Source organism: Diabrotica virgifera, chromosome 6 (assembly GCF_917563875.1).
Source record: "Diabrotica virgifera virgifera chromosome 6, PGI_DIABVI_V3a".
In the NCBI taxonomy this organism is placed as follows: Eukaryota; Metazoa; Arthropoda; class Insecta; order Coleoptera; family Chrysomelidae; genus Diabrotica; species Diabrotica virgifera.
In genome coordinates, this window is record NC_065448.1 from 250,791,781 (window position 1) to 250,805,969 (window position 14,189).

Sequence of the window (14,189 nt, forward strand, 5' to 3'; positions counted from 1 at the left end):
ACATAAAAAGTATTGTAAAATCAAAAAATTACACTAAAATAGCAATTTTGTCAGTGGCGTAGAATTTGGGAAGGGTCAACCAGCCACTATCCCCTGTCGTACGCCTCTGGTAGTAGCTAGAAACGTTTATTTATCTTAATTTAGTAGGGTGTACAGTACCTACACTTTTTGTCAGGTATGATAAGGATACGCCAAATAGTTTAAAAGTAATGGGTACAAATAATTTTTAAATTTTAATCATATCATGAATTAATCAAAATAACTGTGCCGTTTCATATTTAACATCTAATATCTCTAAAACTAATGACTTTATGGTTACCAATGAAGAGTATATTATTTACGTAGAAAGTATTGGAGAATCTAAAAATGGCACTAAAATAGTACTTCCCCCAGTGGCGTAGAATTTGAGAAGGATCAACCATTCACCATCCCCTGTCGTACGCCTCTGGTAGTAGCTAGAAACGTTTGTTTATCATAATTTAGTAGTGTGTCTAGTAGTCGCACTTTCTGCCAAGTATGAAAAGGGTACGTCGAATAGTTTTAAAATGCTGAGCAAAATTAATTTTTAATATTTTAGATAAAACACCCTGTAACTCAGTAAAGAACCACATTTTATTTAAGTGTTTTAAGTTAAATCTTCGTATTTTGTGCTAAAGTTTCTCCAGTTACTATATGGACAATTATTAATGAAACACCCTGTATACCCGAAATTAATGTTTTCAAATGAGTTTTAAAATAAATTAAATCTATTTTAATTGCTAAGATTATAGAAAAACGAACATTCAAACATATTTAAATTTTACCTGAAACCGGGCCTTTTATACTATTATCGGTTAACCCAGGATGTTTATAGTCGGTACTATTTGAAGGTAACCATTTACTGCTAAACAAACTTTACTAAACTTTTTAATACAGTCTATGAAACAGGAGAACTAACGGATGATTAGCTGACTTATACTTGTATTGCAATCCCTAACAGAAAAACAAAGCTAAATAATGTAAAGATCATAGAACAATAAGTTTAATGAGCCGTATATTGAAATTATTTAAAAAATGAGTGTAAACAGAATACAAATAGTCATAAAGATCGCCAACCTTCGAAAGAAAACGGCACCTTCAGAAGAGGAAGACGGTTGAGTACTATGTTAACTGTAATGGTTTGCGGTTGAACAATAACTTAGATAACTATTTTATAAAAACTTAAAAAACGGCCCATTATAATACAAAAAAACTTAACCAACCCTTAAAGACCCTATTCATCAACCTGCTGTAGAAGCTGTAGGATTGTTACAGAGAAAACACTACAGAAGGTATTTATGTAGAATGGTGCAATCAGAACATCAAAGATAAAATAATAGAGACAATGAGCTTATGATCTTTAATTAATGACAGATGAAAAAGAAGATCACCAAGAAATAAAAGGTAAAATATAGAAGTGTAAAGAAAACATGAAAGTTAAATTGAAACTAGGTATAGATGGTATTCCAAGAGATTTCTTATATAATATTAGATTCGTTATATCGTCAAATCTAATAAAGATCTTTAACTAATCTCTTAGCTCAGGAATTTTCCCAGATGACTGGAAGACAAAATATATTGCTCCTATCTTTAAGAATGGTAACACGACAGAGTAAGAAACTATAGAGAAATTTCAATAGCCTATTTCGAAAAGGTAATTTAGTTGAATCTGTCAAAAGGAAAGAAGGATAAATTAGTTCTAGAGAACTTTTCATTTCCTGTTTAGATTTACAGTTACCTCTAATTTAGTCGATATTTCCAGCTCAAAAACTTTTCCTGTATTTTCAATAGTTTCCTGCTAGTTTCTAAAATAGAGCACTTTAAATACATCTGAGTATCTCCAGTTCTCTACATTAGATGGAAGCACCGCATAACCTAACAGTTATGCCCTCATAGGGGATTGTTAACTTCAAAATTTCCACTGTATAAATATCTCTCAATAGATTAACTCAATTTTCGAAGAATCCTACAATTATTGCCATTTTCTTCTTTTTTTTATTTACAGTTACCTCTTATTTAGAATAGAATAGAAATATGCATTATTGTCACTAAAAATTTTATAATTTGATGGACAAAGCCTAAAAAGAGCCAGAAAGAAAAAACAATATTAAATACAATTTATTGAAATTACCTAAATCATCAATATTACGAAATCAAAGATAATGTAATAAAACAATTAAAATCTATTGCAAAATTTAAATAAATTGCAAATTGAAAATACAACCTTAGGAACTAATAAGTTTAAGCTGCTGCATATGACACCCAAATATAGATAAAAATATTACTTGTACATAAGGGTCCCGTAATTTCTTAGTTATTCATTAAGAAACTCTTGTACTGGATATTATAGTCTCTCAGATAGATAGGCTTTTGTCATTTTACGGAACTTAGGGAAAGATGTTGCAGATTTAAGTTGTAAATGGAGATGGTTGTACAGTTCTTTTGCAAAATATTATAATATAGATTCCTTTACTAACTCAGTGGACAGGATCGGTAAATATACATCAAAAGTTAAATTTCTGGTGGAGTACCTAGTCATGATTTGGTCTTACTGGAAAGACATGTAGATGTTTACTAATTAAGCAAACAGTTTCTAGAATATATAAAGATGGAAGGGTTAAAATTCCGTGATCTTTGAAGTAGCTTCTGCAATGTGTTGTTTTTCTGAGGCAAACATCAGATTGGGCAGCTGAACTAGGAAGACCATATCGAAGATGACACTTGAACGAAGAATGTTATTTTGGAAGATGATTGAATTCCTTTGAAACAGATCTTATTGCATAGCAATCTGAGGCTAGTTTTTTACTTAACAAATCGGTATGTAGGGTCCATTTAGCTCGCTGTTTAAAAAATACTAAGAAATCTTACAGAGTCAACGGTATTGACGGTATTATAAAGAAACAAGGGTTGAAGAGCTCCTTTATAGGATAAGGATACTGTCTTATCCATGTTAACGTTAAAAGAGAGTAAATTAGGTTCGGACCAGGTTTTTATCGTAAGTAGATCAGAAGTAAACTTCTAAGAAGTCAACTATCTATAGTTGCATGAAGAGTTGCAATATTTGATTTGCTCGAAATGATACTGGTATCATCAGTAAAAAAAACATTTTTCCATCGATTTTTAAATTAGTGATGTCATTTATAAAGAAAACGAAAAGTTGAGAACCCAATACTGAACCTAGTGGTACCCCGCATACAATGTTGAGACTGGTTTCCTATTAATATTATAAATTATATTTATTATATATTTTTAGCTCAAAATATTTTCATGCATTGTCAATCGTTCCTATTAGTTTGTAAAATAGAGGACTTTAAATCCATCTGAGTATCTCTAGTTTTTACCAATAGATGGAAGCACCACATATTATAAGTTATATTTTCATAGAGGATTGTTAACTTCAAAATTTCCACTATTCCACTGTATAACGTCTCTCAATAGAGGTTAGATTAACTCGATTTTCGAACAATCCTGCAATTATATTCATTTTCTAATTAACAATCGCTACCTAAAGGCTTCATTATCAGGTTGCATGGTTGGAGTATTTACATCTGCTCTAATTTAATTGTAGTTTATGAAACGTGCTTGTGGTCCCTTTGAGCCTTGGGATATATCCCTATTATCTACTATTAGTGAATGAACAGCGATTATTGGCCATAAGTAATAGTGCGTTTCTGGATAGATTATTTTGGGGGAAATTTTGAATTATGCCTACGCAAATACAGAGTGGTTCATTATTAGTAATGTATCAATAATTTGATGCTTATCAGTTGTCGTTAATTTATTTATTGATATTGATTGAATCAACAACGTGGAATATTTTTATGATTATTAATGTAGTCTTAACAGTAGTGTTATTTCCATTTTAAGGCAGGTTTTCCTAGAAAAGTGGTTATAACATCAAGCAAAATGGCGACAACAGGTGTATCGTATAACTTAAGTATTCCATAAATAAATATGCAGTAGACTGACTTACATTATTTATTAATTATTACATGACTTAGTTGATTGCTTATACAGGAGTTAACCCCTAACAACACAAAATATTCCAGGAATGTACTATCAAAGTTCCATTAATATTTGAATGTCCTGGACATTCAAGGAACATTCGGTGAACATCTGATTAAATTATTGGTGGAATATTACCACAAGATATTCTATGAACATACTACCAATGTCGTATATTTTAAGAGAGGTCATTTACTATTCAATTTGCGTTCATTTTCAAATTTGCCGCGAGTGTATCTATGCAATCCAAACCACGTGACTTCTGGTTGTCATACGCATACAAAAAGTTACAGAGGTTATGTTTGTAATGTCTATTTTTCATTGTTTATCGTCGTATTTTGTCTATTTTGGATTAATTTGGATTTCGTTTGCTGTATTTTGTGAACTTTATAAACTTTACCACAATGCAAAGTGATTATTTAAGAAAATTATTATTGGAAACTCCAGATAGTATAGTATATACAGAGTGGGCCAAATAAAAGGAGCCACCCCGATATTTGGCAGTATTTATTGGATTTTAAGAAAATAAAAAAACAGGTCAATTTTTGATCTAAGGGGGACACATTTTTACGGTACATACATCTGTCATTTGTCAACCTCCTCCCTTCCACTTCCCCCACCCCTTATTTTTAAATAGGGAATAGGGGGCGTGTGCTAGCCCATTTGAAAGGTTATTCAATTCTCTATTCAGTAATATCAACATTGACATAAAAATTTATACAGGGTGTCCAACAAAAATTATTTTAAATTGAATTAATTGACACAAAAAGAAGAATGTATGTAATTTATTTAACTCAGAATACATTCTACTGCTGATAAAAAACAGAAAACAATGTTTATTTGATAAATAAATACTGTTTGTTGCTTAAATTCAATATTCAACCTACGAAGAGGCAGATGGGTGGAAGCTTGAACATTAAAATTAAGCAAAAAGCAGTGTCTATTTATCAAAAAACATTTTTTTCTGCTTTCTGTCAGCAGTAGAATGTGTTCTGAGTTAAATAAATTACATACATTCTTCTTTTTGTGTCAATTAATTTAATTCAAAATAATTTTTCTTGGACACCCTGTATACATTTTTAACTCGATGTTGATATTACTGAATAGAGAATTGAATAACCTTTCAAATGAGCTAGCACACGACCCCTATTCCCTATTTAAAAATAAGGAGTGGGGGAAGTGGAAGGGAGGGAGTTAACAAATGACAGATGTTTGTATCGTAAAAATGTGTCCCCCTAGATCAAAAATTGACCTGTTTTTTTATTTTCTTAAAATCTAATAAATACTGCCAAATATCGGGGTGGCTCCTTTTATTTGGCCCACTCTGTATTAATGATATAGCTTTGGTAAGTAATTCACTGAGTGGAGTTAACATCATCAGTTATGCGGATGATACCAACATTCTAGTCACAGCAACATCCGATCAAAATTTGCAAAATAAAACTACACAGATACTATCCTCCATCAACAGTTATTTCTTATCCAACAAACTAGTTTTGAATGAAGAGAAATCAAAGTATATGATTTTCACGTCAAATAATTTATTAAACCATCAAGCCACTATACAAGCAGCAATAGATAAAACAGACTGCACGAAGTTGCTGGGGGTTCTGTTAGACAGTAATTTTAAATGGTCAAACCATATTTCTAATTTGAAATCCAGATTAAGTAGCGCATGTTATGCACTGAGAATTCTTTCACGTCACTTTAATACGCCAATATTAAAAACAGTATACTTTGCCCATTTTTACTCAATAGCCAAATATGGCATTGAAGTCTGGGGTTGTACCTCTGAATTAGAGCAGATATTTGTACTTCAGAAAAGAGCTCTTAGGATAATGTATAAAATGAAATTTAGAGATTCTTGTAGAGGCATCTTTAGACAAAACAATATTCTTACAATTCCTGGTCTGTATATATTTTCGTGTATAATGTATTTACATTGCAAAATTAATGAATTCAATAAATTTCAATTTAACCATGTTTATTCAACAATATTCAGAGACAACCACTTTATGCTTCCACAACATCGTTCTGTTTTGTTGGAAGGTAGCACACATTATGCAGCCATAAGTTTCTTTAACAAATTGCCAATAGATATACGCATGAATTTACATCAGCCAAACTTTCGGAGGTGTGTACATCAATACATTTGTGAGCTAGAGCCATACTCTAAAAATATCTTTTAAGTATGTGTTGTCATATTTACTAATTTTTATACTTTTTTATATACTTTTTGTATTTACAATTTATATACTTTTTGTATAAACTTTGACTTGTCTCATACATGTACTTTGTACAATGTCGCATGTGATGAATAAATTTGACTTGACTTGACTTGATGTTGGACAAAGGTAGGGGCAGGGGAAACAATTTTTATTTACTGTTCATTTTTCCCTGATATTTATCAATATTGATGAATTTTGCAAGCAATAACATTATTTCTTTTATTGTTTTAGATATTTATTGAAGCTGAAAATATTTGGGGATTTAGATCCATATACAATTCAGTCAGAATTGGATTTTACACTAAAGTGCATTCCATTAAATTACTATTATAGATATTTATACATATCTGGTGGAGCTCACAGTTACTACTCTAAGCAGCAGATGAAAGCATACAAAAGCCTTCAGGCACATAAATATTTTACAGCTGGATTTGTTTTTAAAGTTGGAAGTCAGGAACAACAACTTCATAAGTAACTACAAGAATATTGAGGAAATCCAGCTCCTCGATAATACTGGACAAACTAAAAGATTGAAGAGGACAAAGCCTTTTGAACTAGTTTGAGTGATAGGTGATAGTGAAAAGCAGAGCGTAGTGCTTGTGTGCCTGTGTATGTTTAGAATATTGCACGATCTTGTTAGATTAGATAAGAGACGCTATGGGGTAAGCTCTTCATTTTAAGGAACAGTAGTAATTTAGGTTAAATTAAAATTGCTCATTGGTCAGTTATTACCAGATTGTAATTGTAATGGACAATTCAATACAATGAATCATCATCGTAGTGATGATTATGGAAAAAATATATGACAAGATTTTGTGCAATAAAGATGTTTATATTTATCAAGGATGTATTATTTGGTATGGCTACATATACTTCTGGTATATCGTCGGCGATGTGACAATACCTCCTATCTGCTTTTTCATGAATTTTGTAGGAGACGAAAAACCATTTTTAGGGTCATCTCCTGTTTTCACATGTAAATTTTGACATGTTTTGTAGTAAATAGATAGTTGAATTTACTACAAAACATGTCAAAAAATATATGAAAATAGGAGGTGGCTGTAAAAAAAGTTTTTAGTCTCTCTTACAAAATTCATGAAAAACAAATCGGAGGTATTATGTCAGATCAGCGACTATATCCAGTGAATGTATAAAAAATATACTGTGAATGTCCAAAGAACATTCGTAGACATTCATGGAATGTTTCAACAAGTCATTCAAGGAAATGTTTAAAATGCTGACAGAGGACTTTCCTGGGACATTTAGGGGACATTCCTGTGCTTTTGAGGACATTCCAGGAATGTTTTCAATATCCTGTGTGTACATTCTAGGAACATACATGGAATGTTTGATGTTATTAGGGACGTACATCGTGGTATAAACCAGACGGCTATATCCCAGCCTTTTTCTTCAAATAAATACTACAATATTACCTCATTCTAATTTCTCCTCGCCAGTTTAAATATTTTAAGAGGAAAAGACAGTTTTTGTTTCTATTTGATTCAGAGTTGGACCACCGTCTCCAGATAACTATTTCTGCATCTCATGCTTCATCGGTGGAGCTATGCAGTCACAACTCTGGATCAAAAATCAACAAGCCTGCCTTTTAAGGGAAATCACCGCGATGCAGTAATTACACCATTGAGACGCAAAACAGCGACATCTCTAGTAAACCGAGGACCGAGACTCTGCATAGCTCCACCAATGAAGCATGAGATGCAGAAATAGCTATCTGGAGATGGTGGTGCAACTCTGAATCAAATAGAAACAATAACTGCCTTTCCCCCTTGTTATTCTTTACTCAGATTTTTGAGTACTCGAAACTGTCTTTCGGCATTTTTCCTAGATGAAAAGAAAGTAGATACGTGACCGTTGTCCTTTCTGCTTTCTTCTATATTCGTCGTCTCTGTGCTTATAAATTGTTAAAGCCGGAAATTCAGGATGTAACCAGAAAGCAGTTTCTTTTGACGAAAAGTCTTAGGTTTAAAATATTGTTTATTATTTTATTTGAATTATTTTTAATTGTTTTATTACAGTAAACTTTGTATCTGGGTCTTTTCGTCTTCATCGTTTTAAATATTTTAATTCAATGTCGAGTCATGACACTTTGCTGAATATACAAGGTTATCATTGTGCAATGTTTAAAACCTATCTACTACCATTTCTCCCGCATGTTCCTCAGCTGATCAGGTTAATGTATTAGGAAAAATTCTTCTTCTTTATGTGCCTTGTCCGTTGCGGACGTTGGCTATCATCATAGGAATTTTAATTTTGTTTGCGGCGTTTCTGAATAACTCCATCCAGGGCCGTAACGTGATCTGGGGCCCCCACCGGGAGGTCTGGGGAATGTACCTCTCATCGGGAGGGGGGGGGGGTTGGAAAAATGTTTTATATTTAACCCCTTGAAAACGCATTTTTCCTCCTCTGTGAACACCACACTCTCTTCTTTCTTTTGTTTTCAGCATGTTCTGCAATAACTATAAAATTTACAGCGCATATGATTACATCTTCGTCTGTATCTGACATTGCGGACGGATCATCAACGAATGCGTTCGTTCGCTACAATGTAAATGGTCTTACTTTGTAGCTGTAGCTAACGTAAATGCACCTTAAGGTGCATTAAGCAGCTGCAGTGTGAGCCAAACACACTCTTTGAAGCTGGTCAGTGTACTGGTGGGACTGATCCTAATGTGCTGATTCTAGCTTACCCTGATCTTTCTTTTCAATATGTGGTACCATGTGGTTCCTTTCACCTACCAAGATGTGGTCTGGAGTAAATTAGTTAGGACAAAGTAGCTGGGACCTGGGGCCTTTATTCCGGTTGCATTTTAGTTTTTATTTCGCCAAAATAACTAATTTTCTCAGTAAAATTTATATCTTTACGAAAGGTCTCGGGGCCCCAGCTCAGCGCCCCCTCTTCCAATGGCATTTTAGGTTCTATTACGCCGAAATAAACAATTTCCTAATAGCCCAATAAATGACCGTTTTGGAGTGTAATTTCCAGGGGCAACTCCGAATTGCATGAAAATTTGGTTTAGGTTCTACTTACCCTCCACTTCAAAGTTGAATTTGTGCCGTTGGTTGCTTTTACTTGGGGGGTGATCTTTACCCCTTCTCGGAGGGTGAGAAACGCGTGTTTAAAATAAGACCGGAAATGGATAAATTGACTTATTTTAAGCACCTTTTGTTCTATAAAGTTTTTTACGTAAGTCAATACTTTTCGAGTTATTTGCGATTTAAAATGTTGATTTTTCGACAATAAAAACTACGTTTTCAGACCGTTTGTCCCAAATAACTCAAAAAGTAAATATTTTATCGAAAAAATATTTTTAGCAAAAGTGTAGCCTGTGAAAAAAAAACGAAAAAAATGGTGTTTTTCGTTTTTCGGGAAAACCTTATTAACATTTTATAAGTATCGAAAAAAAGTTTATTATTTGTTTTTTACAAAAGTTTACAGAATCAAAAATAAACGAGTTACACTGAAAAAAATGTTGGCCCCTTTTTTTTGGTAAAAAAAATCGTGAAAACCTCCCTCTATTTAGCACTAAATGAAATTAATCGTTTGGCTTTACCATCTATTTTAACTGTATGTGTATTGTTTATATGATCTGTAAGTTTGATTGGTTTGAAGTGCTTATTTTTGAAAACATTAAATTTGGTTTTATAGTAAAAAAAATTCTCTAAAAATTTTTGAAAAATTTAATTTTTTCAAAATAACTTGAAAAGTATTAGTGATAAGAAAAATCTTAAAGAGTAAAAAAATGTAGGTTTTGTTACTATTATAAATATGCTAGTTTCATTTTGTTTCTCCGTAAGACAAAAATTGGTTAAGATATGGCTGTTCAAAATTTGCATACACTCGTGATTAGTGACCCATTCAAGCTTTATCAATTATAACCCTTTCACAAATAAACAATTTAAACCGGCGAGACTGGCAGATCATATAAAAATAGATAGGTAAGTAAATTGTTAGTAAAGCTATAGCGATTAATTTCATTTGGGGGGCTAAACACTGGGGAGCTTTTCATGATTTTTTACAAAAAAAGAGGGCCAACTTTATTTTGAGCATAACTCGCTTATTTGTAATGCTAAAACTTTTGTTAACAATTAAAACAATGCTTTTTATAAACACTTCAAGAAACAAGAAAGTTTCAATGGGTTTTTCCCGAAAAGTGCTTAATTTTTCGGTGATTTCACCTTGAAATATTCGATTTGGAATTAGACGAATAAGAACGTATTTTTCATGAGCTACAACTTTGTTTTTATTTGATTGATAGACTTTATTGATACACCATTTTTTGGGGTTTTTTATAAGCTACACTTTTGCTAAGGATATTTTTTGCGATAAAATATTTACTTTTTGAGTTATTTGCGAAAAACCGTCTGAAAACCTAGTTTTTTTGTCGAAAAATCAACATTTTCAATGGCAAATAACTCGAAAAGTATCGACTTAGTAAAAAAAAAATTTAGAACAAAAGTTGCTTAAAATCAGTCAATTTATCCATTTCCGACCTTATATTGAACGTATGTTTTTTCACCCCCGAGAAGGAGTGACTGTCACCCCCCAAGTAAAAGCAACCAACGGCACAATTTCAACTTTGAAGTGGAGGGCAAGTAGAACCTAAATTCAAATTTTCATGCAATTCGGAGTTGCCCCTGAAAATTACACGGTATCGCCGAATTTCCCGTTCATTTACTGGGCTATAAGTAATAATTTAAATTTTTATGTTAAGGTATCGGGGGCCCCAGCTTAGCTCAGGCCTCAGGGGCCCCTGTTCTATTCCAATTGCATTTTAGTCGAAAAGACTAATTTCCCCAGTGAATAATTAAAACTGTATGTTGCGTTATTTTTAAAAGCTCTTTTTAAAATTGTGTCATTTGAAAATATTTAGTTGGGATCGGCTTTTAAAATACATTTTTTATTTTCCTCGTTAAAATCTATGTCAATCTCTGTCAATCAATATAATATCTCGGGCCAATCAAAGGAGACTCCTGCGGGGCCCCGGGGCACTGCCTCGGTTGCCCCAATGGTAGTTACGGCCCTGACTCCATCGATGTTAGTCCAACCACTAGAGTAAGTGTTGAAGCCATGGCCGTCTTCTTCTTCTGGGTCAGCGTTTGCTCTCTATTTTACCTTGTAATCAGAAGGAAAAATTGGAATGTGTAAAAAGAAAGACAGTTTTATTGGCTGAGGCATTTATTGTACATTTATAATATTCAGGTTTACTGTTTACAATATTATAGGTATCAGGATAGATAGTAGTTGTTACCCCATACTCTTAGAGACATCCCTGCGGAGACTCTACACATCATTCTAGCGCACCTTCTTTTTTAACTATCGTCGTATTATCATTTTTACATCTTAATAATTACACTATAGTAAAATATATTCATGTACATGTAGTAGCTCTTTTAGTAGCCCAGTTATTTGAAGAGGAATGTTCCATAAAAGTAACGATTCAAAGGGCGTTACTTCCACGGATGTTACATACAAAAATCCAAAATAACTGGGTTTGGACGACTTTCGGAAAAACGAACCAAGAGGCCAACTTTTGACGTGCCAACTTTTTATCGGAAAACTATTAACAGGCTTATTGTTCAGTCAACAAATCTATTTATAAAAATATTTAGGCCGTCAGAATAGATTTATCTGTTAACTTTGTACGCCATCTTGGCTCGCCTCTCTGGGAATAGCCGTCGAATGGGTCATAGGTGAAAAAGGGGAGCAGGATAGAGGGGAAAGGGGGTCGGGATTTTAGGTTGCGACAATGAAACTATCTAAATTGCTCTGAGACGGACTATGTACGACATCCCTTATCAAATATTTTGTTTATTTAAAAGGACTTTGTCACAAAACTCTAAGAATTTACAATTTTTTGACGATATCCACGAAATAGACAACTGTCAAAATTGAAGTTGGTAAATAGTAGAGTCACTGAAGGTTTTCACCTCAGATTTCGTTGAATCTTTATCGAATTTCACGAAAATTGGTAAATAGTTAGAAGATACCCCAAGAAACAAAAGTGACATGGTTAAATTACGCTTTTATCCTGAGGTTGGATGCCATATCTTTTCGAAGGTAAAAATTATTTTATTAAAAATAACCCCAGAAATCGATAGAGGGACAAATTCTAAGCAAAATTTGTTATTTACCGTTATCAAAATAAACTAATATTTTTTGATTTATTAAAGATAAAAGATTTTCATTTTCCTTAAAAAAAATGCACGTTTTATAGTAGTTTTTCATAAAATAATCAAAACTATAAGTTTTTGCAAAACAGTTGTCAGTGTCAAAATTGAAGCCAATAAAAAATCGAGTAAACTGCTTACTTGAAAAACCTTTTATAGTCTGTTCGCTAAACTCAGACGCAACTTTCTAGATATTTTAGTCGGCAATTTTTTCCAATTTTAGTAAAATTGGCAAAAAATAATTACTAAATAGTTAATAATCACTAAGTAGTTAGTAATTTCGCCAATTTTTGCAAAATTGGCAAAAAACAAAAAAATTATCGACTAAAATATGTAGCCAGTTGCGTCTGAGTTTAGCGAACAGACTATAGTATTAATTTACAGTGAGTTACAGGTAATTGAATATACAAGGTGTCCAGAAACTCTACCGACAAACGAAGACAGGAGATTCCTCATATAATTTTAAGACAATTGAACCCAATTCATCTAGTCCGAAAATGCTTTTTAAGGGAGCTAGAGCTCTTTGAAGATGGCGTCTGTAATTATTTTTTCTTAAATACCTCCAGAACGCTTGTATTTAGAAAAACAAAAATTGGTAAGCATATTTATCATCCAGAGATAAATCGATTTCATCCATTGTGAATTTCTAGTACCGGTCATAGGCGTCCGTTTTGCGTAGGGCAACGGTTATTTTATCGTATACTGGATCGCATATTAAGCATTTTTGATACTGGATTATTATATTGTGAGATATTCTAGTACTAAAAGGTACTCTTGATTTAAGTCGGTAGAACACACCGTTTTCTAGAAAAATCGATTTGAAAAATTTTCGTCTCTTGAATTTGAAAATAAATTAAATTTTTTTCAAAAAAAAACGGTGTATTTTACCAACTTATACCAAGAGTAACTTTTAGTATTAAAATACCTTATAATTTAATAATGTAAAGTCAAAAATTCTTAAAAATTTAAGACAAAAAAGTTATGCGATAAAATAACCCTTGACCTACCCAAAACGGACGTATATGACCGGTACTAGAAATTCGCAAATAATGAAATTGATTCATCTCTGGAATATAAGTAAACGTACCAGTTTTCGTTTTTCTAAATATTTTTTTTTTGAAATTTATTTTTGGTAATTCAAAAAAGGAAAAATTTTCAAATCGATTTTTCTAGAAAACGGTGTGTTCTACCGACTTAAAGTAAGAAAGTTCCTCTTAGTACTAGCATACCTCATAATTTAATAATCCAGTGTCAAAAATGCTTTAAAGTTAAAGACATAAAAAGTTATGCGATAAAATAACCGTTGTCATACCCAAAACGGACGCCTATAACCGGTACTAGAAGTTTACAATAAATGTAGTCGATTTATCTTTGGAAGATAAATATGCTTACCAATTTTCATTTTTATAAATAAAAGCGTTCTGGAGTTATTTAAGAAAAACTAATTACAAAACGTCATCTTCAAAGAGCTGTAGCTCCCTTAGGAAGCATTTTCGGACTAGAAGAATTGGATTAAAATGTCTTAAATTTATCTGAGGAATCTCCTGGCTTCGTTTGTCGGTAGAGTTTCTGGAGTATGTTCTTTTTTTTCGGTGGGTACCTACTCAAAAATATTCAAGCCTAAATAATGGGAAAACGATGCATTTTATCAATAATACTTACCTAAACACTTGGAAAATTACTCAATAATATCAAATGAGCTCCAGAAGGAGTTGATAGCATCAAAATTTATGCTCCAAAAATTTTTTC